Below are 15,230 nucleotides of genomic sequence, written 5' to 3'. Positions count from 1 at the left end.
GCCTGAAAATGTCTATTCACTAAGACTAACGAAGCCATGAAGACCTTAATGGCAGCAATAAAAAATGCACCACACACGCGAAAGGCGGCCACCTAACATTCACTCATTTTAGTTTTTTGTTTACTCAATTTTGAAATGTAGAACAGAATGAACATCAAGGCACATCTCAGGCTTTATTCCTAATCTGCACAAATAAGAAGCAAAAACATAATCTCAGGCAGCACCCCTCACCCTCTGGAGACTCCGGTTAATGTTTCTAAGTTGCTCTAGAAACAATTACCCTCAGTTCGGAAACACACAGGCTCTCTAGTTTATACCAGCTCCGACCAGTTCGTTATGTTCACAAGCAACAGGTTAGCAAAGAGGAAACATCTTCCCTCCAGCACCCCAACATGCTTTTCCCGAGTGAGAGCCAGGTTATCTAAGGTATCCGGAAAGACACTTTCCTGGTGATAGCAAAACCAGTGCGTCCAAAGGTCTTGAATTTAGAGATAAATGAGGCGCCTAACAGAGGCTCTTTGAGAAAGGTTTTCTCACTGGAAGTCCATTAAAAAATGACTTTATTAATGATTTACTCTACAGGCCACTGTTTGTTCAGAAGAATTTGTTCATAGAATTTCTTTTTTTTTTTTTAACTTTTTTATATACACAAATGTGGATGAAACATAAATCTAAAAGCAACAAGTTGCCGAAACCGGTTTGGCTCAGTGGATAGAGCGTCGGCCTGCGGACTGAAAGGTCCCAGGTTCGATTCCAGTCAAGGGCATGTACCTGGGTTGCGGGCACATCCCCAGTAGGAGATGTGCAGGAGGCAGCTGATCGATGTTTCTCTCTCATCGATGTTTCTAACTTTCTATCTCTCTCCCTTCCTCTCTGTAAAAAATCAATAAAAAAATATATATTAAAAAAATAAATAAATAAATAAAAGCAACAAGTAATAATTAAAAAAAACACACACACACCTACATAACATCTCCCGGGGCAAGTAATAGAACATTGCCAGACCCTAGAAGTTTTCAGTGTGTCCCTTCCCTACTATTCTGACTTTTATTATAATTACTTCCTAACTTTTTGTTATCTTTTTACCACCTACGTATTCAGACACCCCTAAAATCATAATTTAGTTTGACTTAGTTTTGGACTTTATATAAATGCAAGCACACAATATGTATTATTTTGAAATTCTTTTGAACATTATATTTATGAAATCCACATTGTTGCTCATAGTAATTATGATTTTTTTCTGTAGACTTTTGGGTTGGTTCCAGCATTGGGTAATTATGAACAATGCTGCTTTGAGCATTCATACATATAAATGTCTGGGGAATGAAATTTGCTAGAAGGGGGACTGCTGGGATGCATGCAAGACATATTTCACCTCAACCAGACAATCCATTTTCCAAAGGAATTTGTACCAATTTACACTTCCCCCAGCAGTGGGTAATGTCATGGCTCTACATCCTCCCAACTGTGTTATATAAGACTTTCCAACTTCAGATTTGATTTTTCCAAAAGCTGCCACCTCAACTTTTAATAAAACATAATCTAACAGAAAAAACAACTGCATTAGTCCTGTTGCCTCCTTTCATACAAGTGACAGTGGCCCAGAATTTGGTTTCATTTAATATGGTTTCAAGGCTTTTCACAGGGTGGGGCCATCTCCTGAGCGTATATTTCACTCTATTCAAATCTTTCAGAACTGAACATTGTCTACCTCTAATGATCAGGTGCATGGAGGGAATGAGGTTTAAGAAGAAATTATTATGAAGCATCAAAATGACATGTCAAGAGGCAGGCTATTTGCCAAGAGAGCAGAAGCAGAAGCAAGACATGGCACCACCAGTCTTTGCAAGGTGAATGCCATCTGACCACTTAACTATTGTAGGTTTTCCCTTTCTTTCAGATGGACTAGAAAGTGATAGAACTGCTGGTGAAGAAAGCTGTAAACACTCAGCACACTGCCCACATCCGTTGCCTTCACTTAGTGAGGACTTGCTCTGCCTGCCTCTCACTGTCAAGAAGGGAAGGACCTCCCCCACCCACCACCCCTTTGTAGTGCTGCTCAAAGATTTCAATCAGAGTACAGTCACAGTTCGTTAGAAGATCACATCTAAAATAATGCTGGTGAGAGTCAGAAAACCACTTGAGAGTTAACAGGAAACATTCATTTGAAACTAGAAATGCAGATAGAAAAACACATGTATTTCAAGTGTCCTAGAATAAGGAAATTATGACTGTTCATTGAGCACATACAAATGACTTTGTATCAAGCAATTCATATACTAGTACATTGTCATACTGAACCTTCCCAACAATCTGAGATCTGAATTCCTTTTCCCCTCCCCATTTCCCCCAAGCCTCTTCCACTTGGGTCACTCCTACTCATGGTTCAGTGCTCATCTTAAATGCCTTTTTTCCAGGGAGCCTCCCCTGACATCCCAAGCCCAAGTTGACTCTAACTCCCATGCATTCCCATTGTCCCTGTGCTTCTCCACCTTAGAACTTCACATACCATATTGTAGTTTCCTTTTTGGGGGTCTCTGTTTCTCTATCAGATTGTAATTTCCAAGATAATGGAGACTATTGTAGTTGTAACTCAGCATTACCTCAGGCTATGGTCTAAAGTGGAGAGCAAAAAATATATGGTGAATAAACGAATGAGTATCCTCATTTTCGAGAGGAAGTAGAAGCAAAGGCAAGATCAGAGTCCTGGGTGGCCAGAACTCCCACTTCTGTGCTCCTAACCGGCACAGGGCCCTGCTTCCCTGTGAGCAACTTCTGTGCTGTAATGGGCTGGGCACTGTGCTGCATGCTTTTCACACCGTGTCTCCCTTAACCTGCACACTAACTCTGAGGGGTGGGTCTCCCCCACCCTGCCTTGACAGATGAGGAAACTGAGGTGAAAGGAGTATAATGTTTTTAATACCAAGGGCTCACAACCATTAAGTTCACAGTCAACAGTCAAACCCCTTAAACTGTCCCACTCATCCCCTCCTCCACTCCCCCACCAGCATCTCTCTCTGTATGTTGGTTGTGCCAAATTTGGCTTTTGTAAAGGAGACCAGTGTTCATGGAGTAGAGAGTGAATGTGCTTTGGAATAGTGGCTGGGATTAGCCTCAAATTCTTTCTTTTCGTTTACTAATACCTCTTGGATTAAATACATTGACTAAGCAATCTCACATGTTACTTAACAATAAATCAGAAACTTGAATGACTCAGATTGAGTCAGCTGGTCTGTGGTCAAACACAAGCCTATGCCTCCACAGTGGTGTAACCTGGGCATGTTCCTAACCCTCCCAAGGCTGCTGTTTCTTGTTTCCAATTGAGGAGGACAGTGGTGTGTCTGCCATGAGGTTCTGTGAGGACTGGATGAAGTCACACGCAAAAAGCCATAACACAATGCCCGGAGCATACATGGGCTCATTAAATGTGGGTGGAGTCGTCAGGGTGCTTTTGTTGCCAGTACAGAACACCTTGATTCAACTAGTTTAAACAACAGAAAGTACTATGTCAGGTAATCTAACCAAAGCTCAGGTGGCTCCACAGTTAATTCAGGGTTAATTCCTCAAGGATTCGATGGCTTCTACCTCCCCAGCCTCCACCTTGACCCTCCTACCTCATTCCTCCTCACAGAGGTTAAACCCCACCCTTCTACACTGAACAGTTCTGGACATGGTCCAGGGTTTGACTGTAGCAGAATTCTTTGCCGCTGTAAGACTCAGCACAGACAGATGGCTGAGACAGCTGTAGGTCCCTGTGGGCTCATGCTGCCAGTGACTCAGTCTTCCTCACTCCTACCCCCAAGAGCAGGCACCAGGAAACATGGTAGTGCTATTCCTGCTTCCCTTCCCCACCTCCTCTACTTAGTTCTCAGATCCTCCTCAGGCCCCGCCTGGGAAGTTCTGCCTTCCCTGAGAGCAGCCCCTGAACCTGGGGGAATGTGAATTCCCTGTAAGGCCCTACTCTATGCTTTTCTAGATGGAAGTCGATTGAAGAAGGAATGTGAGAGTGGGGATTAGTGGCACTTCCTCATGAATTCATGCCTTTTGAAATATATTTTTTCCCCAAAAAAGTAATAAAGATAGAAATTCCAGACACAGAAAAACCAGTGGGGGTGAACCTTTTAACACTGGGAAACCCAGCTTTTTCTGAAGAGTTTATCTTGTTCTTTCTTGCTCTTGATTTTTAGATCTGGTTTCCAAAGCAAAACCTCAAACCAAAAAAATGTAAAGATACAGAAAACCAGAAACAGGTAAGCATGAAAGTATCCACAATTCCACATTACTTATAAAACTATTACTTGTGTGTGTGTGTGTGTGTGTGTGTGTGTGTGTGTGTGTCTGTGTGTCAGTGCTTTTTGCTATGCAAATACTTTATTTTAAAACAGAGAATTTTAACCTATATCTATCAGTTTGGTGACTCCTTTTCTAAGTACTATAGCATGAATATCCTATCTAATAAAAGACAAACAGGGTAATTGACCGTACCTTTGCTACGCTTCCCATGGGCTAATCTGGGCAATATGCAAATTAACTGTCAAGAAAGGTGGCAGTTAATTTGCATACGTAGGCACAATGATGGGAGGTGAAAGGGGAAGGACGGAAGAACGGTGATCAGAAACCCAGGTGGCAGGCTAGAGCCGGGGGGCAGGGCAAAGGCAGCCCCCCGGCCCTGGATCAGAGAACCGGGGCCGCCTTTTCCCGGCCCCCAGCCGGTGATCACAATTGCAAAGCCAGGCCGCAGGCAAGGTGGCACCCCCGGGATCCAGGAGCCGCCTTGCCCAAGGCCCATGATCCTGATCGCGAAAGTCAAGGCATGACTAAGGATTTTTTGTACGTGTTCCACAGTCTAGATACAGGGGTGGGCAAACTTTTTGACTCAAGGGCCACAATGGGTTCTTAAACTGGACCAGAGGGCCAGAAGAAAAGCATGGATGGAGTGTTTGTGTGAACTAATATAAATTCAAAGTAAACATCATTACATAAAAGGGTACGGTCTTTTTTTTCAATAGTTTTATTCATTTCAAACGGGCTGGATCCGGCCCGCGGGCCGTAGTTTGCCCATGGCTGGAAGCAGAGTCAGAATCAAGAAGTGGAGTCTTACCTCAGCGCTGGGGTGTTTAAAAGTATCTAAAAATAGCAGTTCCATTGTGGAGTCCACCACCATGTTTGCCCCGACGGGAGGCATGCGAAGGACTTCCAGGGCAGCCCTATAACCTCCAGGTGGTGACAGCAGCTCTGGAGAGGGAAAAACTGCAGCACTACCTGTGTCCGAAGTGCTAGCACCGCAAATCTTGGCCTATCTCCAGCGCAGCAGAGAAAGGCTGAGAGAGGAGAGGTGGGTACGGCGGCTCCAGTGGTCCAAATCCTGTCATTGTCTGCATTACCTAGCCTCGGCGCCCTCCAGGGCAGCCTCAGTGCCGGTGCAGAGGAGGCTTTGGAAAGGGTGGTGGTGAGGAGGATGCCTCTGACTCCGGATACCCAGTGAAACTGCTGTCAGGAGCCTTTCTAGGGCTGGCAGGAAAACGCGGCAATGAGTGAAGAATACTGTCTCAAAATGAAGAGGTTGTTTTTTTTTTCCTCATCAGCAAAATGTGAATATTACCTAACCCACAGACTTTGCAAGAATTAATTGAAATAAAATTCCAGAAATCGTATAATGGCTGGGCTGAAGTAGATAGGTTGGTTGAGCATGAGCGTGGCCCTGTGCATGGAAAGGTTGCAGGTTCGATTCTAGGTCAGGGCACATACCTGGGTTTCAAGTTGGATCCCTGGTCGGGCTCCTAAGGAAGGCAACTGCAGGGATGTTTCTTACATTGATGTTTCTCTCTCTCTATCCCTCTCCCTTCCACTCTCTCTAAAAATCAATGGAAAAATGAACTAATACCATATCTACAAAAGTGGATAATCTAAAAAAAAAAAAGTGGGGGGCCCTAACTGATTTGGCTCAGTGGATAGATCATCAGCTTGCAGACTGAAGGGTTCCAGGATCGATTCTGGTCAAGGGCATGTACCTTGGTTGCAGGCACATCCCCAGTTGGGGGTGTGCAGGAGGCAGCTGATCGATGTTTCTCTCTCATTGATGCTCCTAAATCTCTATCCCTCTCCCTTCCTTTCCATTAAAAAAATCGATATATTTAGGAAAAAAAAACAGGTAAAAGAGGTTGAATATGTACTGTACAATTTAAAGTATGTAAAAAAAATTACTTTTTAGGGGCATATATGTTATCTATACTAAAAAAAGGGAATTTGCTAATTAGACCAGACATCTTTCGGACATCCATCCAGACATCCTTCTGGACAAAGCCACTGTGTTGGGGGCCAAGGCAGAAGCTGTTACAGGCAATCAGGCTGGCAGAGGAGGGCACTTAGGGGCAACCAGCTGCCAGGGGAGGGCAGTTAGGGGCGATCAGGCTGGCAGGCAGAGGCAGTTAGGGGTGATCAGGCAGGCAGGGGAGCAGTTAGGGGCGATCCAGCTGGCAGGGCAGCAGTTGGGGTGATCAGGCCGGCAGACAGAGGTGCTTAGAGGTGATCAGGCAGGCAGGCAGAGAGGTTAGGGGCAATCAGGCAGAAGTGGTTAGGGGTGATCAGGCAGGTAGGGAAGTAGTTAGGAGCATCAGGCAGGCAGCCATAGTGGTTAGGGGCAATAAGGCAGGTAAGCAGGTGAGCTGTTAGGAGACAGCAGTCCTGGATTGTGAGAGGGGTCCCGGATTGGAGATGGTGCAGGCCGGGCTGAGGGACCCCTCCTGTGCACGAATTTTGTGCACTGAGCCTCTAGTATTTCTATATTAATAGATGTAGGTCCCCAAAATAGATTTCAATGGCTGCTGAGTATGGGTGCACCACGATGTATTTTAGACAGCCAAAGTGGGGGGCAAGATTTTGTCATTACAAACAGCATCTTGGTACATAGTTGGGCAGTTGCATCCTTGGGTTTGTTCTTAAATCTCCTTATATGACTGAGTACTTGCACTTCGAACTAACTTTGAGTAAGGAATTTCTTTTCACTGATACCTGTTTTGCTAATCTTAAAATGGAAATGAGCCCTGCTCCTCAGGGTTATAGGATTAATAAAGAGAAAGGAAGCTGATATTATAAGGATACTCTTGATGCAGCTCTCTTAGAATAAAACATCAGATGAGGAATCCTTGAGGACCACTCTGCTTTGTGTTAACTTTAAAATTGATTGTGGGTGGTGTCCACTTTATCTGGATAAATGGGTTTGCTGTGTTTTAAAGGCATCTTAGCCCTGGCTGGTTTTGCTCAGTGGATAGAGCATCGGCCTGCGGACCAAAGGGTCCTGGGTTCAGTTCCAGTCAAGGGCACAAAACTGGGTTGCAGGCTCCTCCCTAGCCCCAGCCCAGGTCGGGGCACGTGTAGGAGGCAACCAATCGATGTGTCTCTCTCACATCGATGTTTCACTCTGTCTCTCCCTCTCCCTTCCACTCTCTCTAAGAATCAATGGAAAAATCTCCTCGGGTGAGGATTATTTTAAAAAATAAAATAAAGTAAAGTAAAATAAAATAAAATAAAGGCATCTTAATCACATGGTTTCTCTCCAGTCTTTCTAGTGTTTCAGGTACAAGAAATATCATTATAGGGATCCAGGCTGTGTTCACAGACCCAGCTCTTGGCTGAGGCTCCTATCCTCCAGAAATCTCAGTGTGTGAGCTGACTTGGGTGCCCTGGACTAATATTTAACCCAGCAGTACAAGCCACACGTCACTGTCCGAGGTGGGGTGGATTGATCTGGAATGTAAAGGTTTATTTATTTACTGGCTCCCTAATGTGCAGGTTATGTTACGAATGGTGTTATCCTGCCATGCAGGAAATGTGCACATGCTATGAGGCCAAAGCTTAAGTCAGGGCCTTAATGTTCTGACTCCAGTGAATGGTGATTTTCCACAACAGCAAAAAAGCTTTAAAGATACAGTAGTGGCAGGAATCCTGGCTTACTGAACCAGGAGCTAAGGTAGAGCAGAGCCTCAAATGGTACAGTTTTTAAAAAATATGTTTTTATTGATTTTAGAGAAAGAGAAAGGGAGAGGGATAGAGAGATAGAAACATCGACCAGCTGCCTCCTGCATGCTCCCTGCTGGAAATCAAGACTGCAACCCGGGCATATGCCCTGCCTGGGAACTGAACCAGTGATCTCTTGGTTCATAGGTTGACACTCAACCACTGAGCCACACTGGCTAGGCTCAAATGGTATATTTTGTCTTCATTCCCTGAGCCTTCTTTCTACACACACATACACACACACTTGCCAAATGCTTCTTTTTAAGGACCATCTTAAGTCTACCTTTGGTAAACCTTCCCTGATTTTCTCTGCCCTCTCAGATACTCCAGTTTTCTAAATTCTTGCAGCACTTCAAAGTCTATGCACTTAATTTCGACCTGTCTATTGTGGAGAGTGGCTACAGCATTTGGACAGGTTCAAGCCTCGGACTAATGAGAGGGCACGGTCCTCTCGTGGCGAAGCCACGTGCAAGTCCCAGCTTGGAGGGCAAAGCCCTCCCAGCACAATTATAGCCAAAGGCTGTAGTTGTAAGCTTGGCCTTATGGTCCGAACCTGTGGTCCCAGATGGCTAAGTGAGGTAGGCTGCTGGAGGTACAGCAAGTGCTGCCAAAGCAAAGCTTGATGGAGTTCAGGTGCATGTACTGGTAATTGAGTAGATTTGAAATCCACGAGAACATTGTAAACATCTTGACCATGCCCTTACTTTGCCTCCTGGAATCTGGCTTGCAGGCTGTGGCACTGTCTCTCCATCAGAGAGCAGTGTCCCACCTAGCCCAGCTTTATTCTCTTGTCTGTCTGCTTTAATCCTTCACCTCCCCACCCCCACCTCAGGTTCACCCCTGGCCGTGCTGAGCGTGTCACAGTCTACGTCACTATTTCATGTGCCCTGGATTTGTTTCTACAAATGAACTCGCTGAGGTGAGGGCCAGATGCACTTCTACCTCCACCCTTAGCCAGAATAAAGCTCAGAGGCGGTGCTCAGGCAACTGATTCAGACAGGACTGGCTTTCTCTTCTTGCTTAAATTTCATTGAACCAGCATTTATGAAGGACCCCTGTGCTCCATGCTCTTGACAAGGCACTTCATAGGCAATCACTTCTAAGTCCCTTGGATAAAGCACCATGGCATATTCACAATGCCAACCGCGCACAGTGAGCATCTGAGTAACATTAAAACAGAAACCTCTCCTGAGACCCACCCTCTCATTTTACAAAGAAAGTTCTGGCCCAGAGAAGTAAAATGACCTGCTCAAGGTGACGCAGGTATTTTTTCAGGCATTAAAACTGCAGCCCTTCATGAAAAAAGCTATAAGAGCTTTCATGTTCCTCAACAATGAGCACTACAAAAAAATACATTGCTCAGCAAAGTAGTTATATGTCAAGATTTCATCATAACGATAGACTCCACCCATTTAATTCCTTTGGTTGTGTAGAAAATTATAATTAATTAGAAGTTTGTCAAAGAAATCCTTGGGGAAAGGAACCATAAAAAAAAATTCACATCACTTTCTCTTCACACTTGATCTTAGCCAAAAGGCCGAGAAGCGATACACATCACTTTCTCTTAATGGGCCCAATAGAGCTTGATATGAGGACCAAAGTAATTGCTGTTTAAGGCAACACTATACAGCTCCCTTCATTAGTGCGCTCCCTGTCTGCAGCAGTTAATGTATGTTGGAAAACTGCAAGTGTCCTCAGCCTTGCTGTGGCAGGATCGTGTCGCGAGTCTGTCTGTGAAAAACAAACTGTAAGTGCAACAGCAACGCAGGCCGATTTCACAGCTGCACTGAGTTATGAATAATGAAAGTTTCACTTTGCAGAAGTATGTTTGAGTTATTCATTCAAAATTCCTTTACTGAGCACCTACAATGAGCAAAGCACAATGTTAGCAGATGTGAGGGCAACCCACCAGGACAGGGCTCTGTTACAGGAACAGAAGACGGGCTTACACCACAGACACTTGTCCATCTCATGTAATTCAAAGGAAGAGAGATTCTGGCTTCCGGTGGAGCTTGATGGCAGATGAGCCACGTCTAAAAGAACCGATGTTTTCTCCGTCCTTCTCTCTGTTTTCCGCAGGGTTAAGGTTGTTGTCAGGCTCCAAAGTTCTCATGACAGCTTCAGATGTTCCCCTGGTGGTGGCCAGTAACTACAGGACTGTCAACTTCCCACCACACCATCTAGGGAAGGGAGAGTCTGTGATAACTTTTCTTACAGTAACCAGAGGTCTACTTGGTTTTGAGTAGCTTGAGCAGCTGCCCGCATTTGAAGCTGTCACTAGAGCAGGGGGAGCGGGGTTCTCTGCTTGGACAGGTGGAGGGATGTGTGTGTGTCTGTGTTATAGGCCTGTAACAATTCAAACTAACTGACCAGCTTAAGCCAAGCAGAGTGTATCTTGCTTGCAGCTGGGGTGGGGACAACTCCACCTAAAGCACTTGTCAAGGATGGGGCTAGAGTGGTTTCACCTAGTGACATCAGACTTCTGTTGTCTAGAGAAGGGGAATGGAAAGTAGGGAAGCAAGCAACAAACATCTCCTGCCTTGCCCACCAGTGAGCTCAGGTGAGACAGATGTGAAGGTGCCCTGAGCGGGACCTGTCTGGGCCCCTCAGATGGCGTTTTCACTGGCAGCCGGTTACCTGGTGAAGGTGTTCACCCCTGAGAGGGCCGCTTCAGCTCTCAGTGGAGGAGTAAATTTGCAGGAAGGTGGTTGTGCCACAAAAGCTGGTTTAGGCTCTAACTAAAAAGCAAGATCTGGTCAGATCCTCCATAGAAAATCAGATTTGGGGGCTATTGTCAGCACCAAAAGCTAATCAATGCATGTCCCCCAGCACTTACCTTGGCAGCTACTTCTTCAACACACATTGATAATCTATATATATGCTAACATGCTGAGTGTCCCTCCCTCCATCTGACTGGTCACTATGACATGCACTGACCACCAGGGGGAAGACGCCCAACGCAGGAGCTACTGAGCTGCAGTGACTTGGCAGTGGCGGTTCTCAGGTGATGCAACCCAAGACGAGACAGGAGGGAGCCCAATACCTCGTGGGACCACGTGATTCCACCTTTGGCCATGGCTTATGTTGTTGCTGGGGTACTGTCTGCCCCAAATCTGGTTTACTGCACACTTGCGTTTACGTTCCACACCCTGTATGACAGCAACTTTGCAGAGTGCCCTCTCGCACTCTGGGGGATATTGGAGAGCCGGTTTGGGCCCAATCCCCATGGGCCAGGCCAAGGGACCCCACCTGCTAGAGGGACCCCACTCTCTCCGCAGACGCCAGGGAGGGACCACAGGGGGTTGGCTCCAGGGTGTCCCCGGCCCATCTCGTCCAGTCCCGCCCCATGGGCCACCTTCTAATTAATTTCCTTTCAATGTGCATGAATCCATTCACCAGGTCACTAGTATATTCATAATGCTGGCACTCAGGTATAACAGGAAAAGGTGAGATAATGTTCAGTTCATCTCAGGGAGACAACAGCGTAATGAGGCGAGAGCTTTGAAATGGCAGCTGAATGGCTCAGCTTCTAGTCTGGCTTGAGCTACTAATTCACTAGAGACACTGTCAACATGGGCTTTGAAGCCAGTTGACTCCACAGTTACTAATTGTGTGACTTTGGGCAAATTACTTAACTTCTCTGATCTCACATTTTCTCCTTTATAACATAAGGCTAATAACAATCTTATAGTTAGTGTGGAATCTCATTACATCTCAGTTTGCTCCCATGTAAACAAATGAATGTTGTCAACTGCCTGGTGGCTATAAGAGGTGTGTCATATCTGTGGAGTAGAAAAACAGTGGGAAGTGAACACGGTTCACTGGGCCTCACTAGGTGCAGAGAATTTGGAGGTGAACCCAAACCTTCTAATCCCATGGGCAGGTGACCCAGCCGCTCGGCTGTTCCTGGGAGGATGGGACAGGATCCAGGACTGGCGGGAAAACTGAGGGGGTCTCCATATTATCATTTGAAGATTTCCTGCTTCAATGATAGCCACTATTTCTACTCTAAGAGGGTAAAAGTCAGAAGCATCAGCCCCCGTGTAAAGCAAAACCTTGTCTCAGGAAAATTTTTCAGATAATTTCCACAAGAAATCCTCCCAGGCTCAGTCTCTTTTCCCCGCAGGAGGTGCTGGCTCCAACTGGGAACACACCTACACCTTCAAAACCAAGTCCAGTAGTGCGGCCAGTGCTGTAGAATCCTGGTTTGGGTTTTATTTCTGGTTCCACCCTCTCTATGTGAATTTGGACAAGTTATTGAAACTCTGAGCATCTGTTCGTTTTCTCATCTGTAGAAGAGGGCATGGGTACCACCCTGGCAGGGCAGCTGTGGGGGTCAGTTTGATGAAGCGTACTTGGCTCCATTCCCGGCACAGGGGTCAGGGGTGGGACTGTATTTCCTGAAGCTCTGGAGGTTAGGTATCTAGGCCGAGATATTTTGGGTCAGATAGAATCACTGCTGGTTTTTAGAATGTGGGCTCTGAAACCTATACTTCCTTTTAAATTAGAGGTCAAAGTGCCAGCTGGTCAAAGTGCCCAGGTGTTATTTTGAAATATGGCTCATGGGTTGGTGATCAACAGAATATAAATTCTATGGAAAACATGGATCAAGGAAGCCATCACAGAGGAGAGAATTCTAAGAGGAGAGAATTCCCAAGGAGACATTTGATGCCCTGTCCATATGCCCCACCTCTACCCGACACAGCCTACATCGTCTCCATTGTTTGCTTTAAAATGGTGTTGTCTGCACATGGTACAACTTGCTAGAGCCGTTCTGGTGCCAACAAGATAAGTAATGAAGTGGCATATGGTTTATTTGAAATAGTGTGAACATAAGAGCACTACTGCTACTTACTAGTATGAGTCTGGGCCTCTTGCTGAAACTCTCTAAACACCAATTCCCTTGTCTATAGAATGCAGATAATAATATTTCTTTAAAAGATTGCTGTGATCTATATATATAAAAGCCTTAGCGACCGAATGACCGAATGACTAAACAACTGGCTGACTGGTTGCTATGATGTGCACGGACCACCAAGGAGCAGAGCTGACCGATGGGTGCCAGACACAGGTATTATGGCTGGCCACCACAGCCAGGAGACCACAGCAGAGCTGCAGTGAGCCTACTGAGCAGCAGCAGCGGTGGCAGGCACAGCGGGGCTGGGATGAGCAGGAGCCTCAGGGGGCATTGGACTGCTGGTTTTGGCCCAATCCCTGAAGGCCACACCAAGGGACCCTACCAGTGCATGAATCTGTGCACTGGGCCTCCAGTGTTTAAATAAAATCATATTTGTCAGCAGCTTAGTCCATAGTGAACACTTCATAAACAAACTACTATTCTTTTTGTGTGTGTGTGCTTTTTTGGCTTTTTAATTTTTCTCTGGTTCTTTTCCAGTGTTGGGTGCATTTGCTCTTGTCCCTATATTACCTTTTCTAGATTCACACAACAAGAATGATGTGTAACTCATTTCTAACACTGTCTTGTCCTATTGGTTAATTAATGATTTTAGTTTGGATGCCAAAGGTTTATGCTCTTTAGGAATCTGAGCCCTGTTCATCCAGATAGAGTTTGAATTCCCCATGCCCTTTGACTCGGGAATATCTAAAATGACTGAGTACTCAATGGTAAACAGTCATGACCTTGTAGCCACTAGACAGTGACTTTCTTTGCTCTCAGTCTGTCTTCTGAGTAGAGTTCTCTACCATGGACTTGGTTACACAATGCTATTTCCACCTACATTGCTTCTTTCAACTTGGAGGACCCCCAAATCCTTTGCTGGGCTGATCCCTATCTAGGTTAGTGCTAGCTATGGACAAAATGATGTTTCCTAAAATTCATATATTGAAGCTCTAGCCCCCCTATTGTGATGGTATTTGGAGGTAATTTGGTGTAAAGGAAGTCATGAGGGTGGGACCCTCATGATGGGATTAGTGGATTAGTGCCCTTATAAGAAGACACCAGAGATTCTCCAGGTGAGGAGACTGAGAAGGTAAGCTGTCTGCAAGCCAAGAGGCAGGTTCTCACCAAGGAACCCAAAGAGCTGGCACTTGATCTTGCACTTCTCAACCTCCATGACTATGAGAAATCAATTCCTGCTGTTTAAGCCACCCAGCCTGTGCTATTCATTACAGCAGCCTGAGCAGGCTAGGCTAGTGTCCACCTATATTTCTTCCCAAGCTGATTAGACTATGAAAATGGAAAGTTAAAACCCAAATACTTCTCTTACACTCAAAAACTAGCTATAGGAATGAAATACCATTGTATGTTGATCCTGCTTTTCTGAAAATAATAGATATTTTCTACACATAAAATATATATGCTATGCCTCATAAGTGCCAATCACAATGTTAACATAAAAACATTCAAACCTGTAAAGAATTTTTGTGAGTTTATTTGAGCCAAACTGTCAACAACTGCTGGGAAGCAGAATCTCAATGGATTGGGATAATGCTCTGGAGAATGGTGGTATTTCACCTTGTTTTATACAGTACAATCAAAGGAGGAGATGTAAGTGGGTTACGTGAAATCCATTGGTGATAGATTAGAGAGGCGGGAGAAAGCAAAGTAGGGGGGACCTCTGGGATTGGATAAAAAGTAAAATGATAGACACATTACTTAGGTGGATACAGGATAGTTAACAGTCAGCAATTAACATGGTAACAATAACAATGAAGGGATTTGTGGTGTGTGTCCTGGCACCCAGGGCATTTGGTTGTGCCCTGAGGAGTGCGGAAAAAAGGGAAGTTGTTACCTTGACATTTCAATGATATGTTATCATAGAAGCAAAAAGACAGTAAGCTCAGGTAAGGTAAAGATTGACCTTGTCAGGGAAGATACCAGTCTAGGAGGTGACTAGCCACCATAACTACTTTAGTTAAAGTTTAATTTCAGACCATTCTTTGTGGTTACTTTAGGTCTTTGAGTTTGCAAGACTGCCGTGCAGGCCTTCCCTGAGCAAGTCAGATTAGCATGTGTCCCCTTTGGTCCACACTTCAAAGATCCCAAACTTTGATGTTGGAAACTGGTATGTATGCATGTGAATATAAACATATAGGTGAATATAACAAACATATTAACAGTAGGCAATCTAAAGAAGCCACCAGTAATAACAACAATAATAGTGCTAATGATAATATTACTACTACTACTAATGGCTTCCTATCTACTGAATGTCTCTTATGGCTAGATGCTGTGTTAAGTGCTATACAAA

General features: G+C 45.0%; 1 pseudogene; it reads right to left on the bottom strand.

Annotated features, from left to right (window-relative positions):
• Positions 1-9,424: 9,424 nt before the first annotated feature.
• On the bottom strand, positions 9,425-9,568 carry LOC132223160 (U2 spliceosomal RNA; annotated as a pseudogene).
• Positions 9,569-15,230: the final 5,662 nt, after the last annotated feature.

The sequence above is a fragment of the Myotis daubentonii genome, chromosome 1, assembly GCF_963259705.1.
Source record: "Myotis daubentonii chromosome 1, mMyoDau2.1, whole genome shotgun sequence".
NCBI classification, from domain to species: domain Eukaryota; kingdom Metazoa; phylum Chordata; class Mammalia; order Chiroptera; family Vespertilionidae; genus Myotis; species Myotis daubentonii.
The sequence above is the reverse complement of the archived record's forward strand: the minus strand, read 5'-3'. Positions and strand labels throughout refer to the sequence as shown.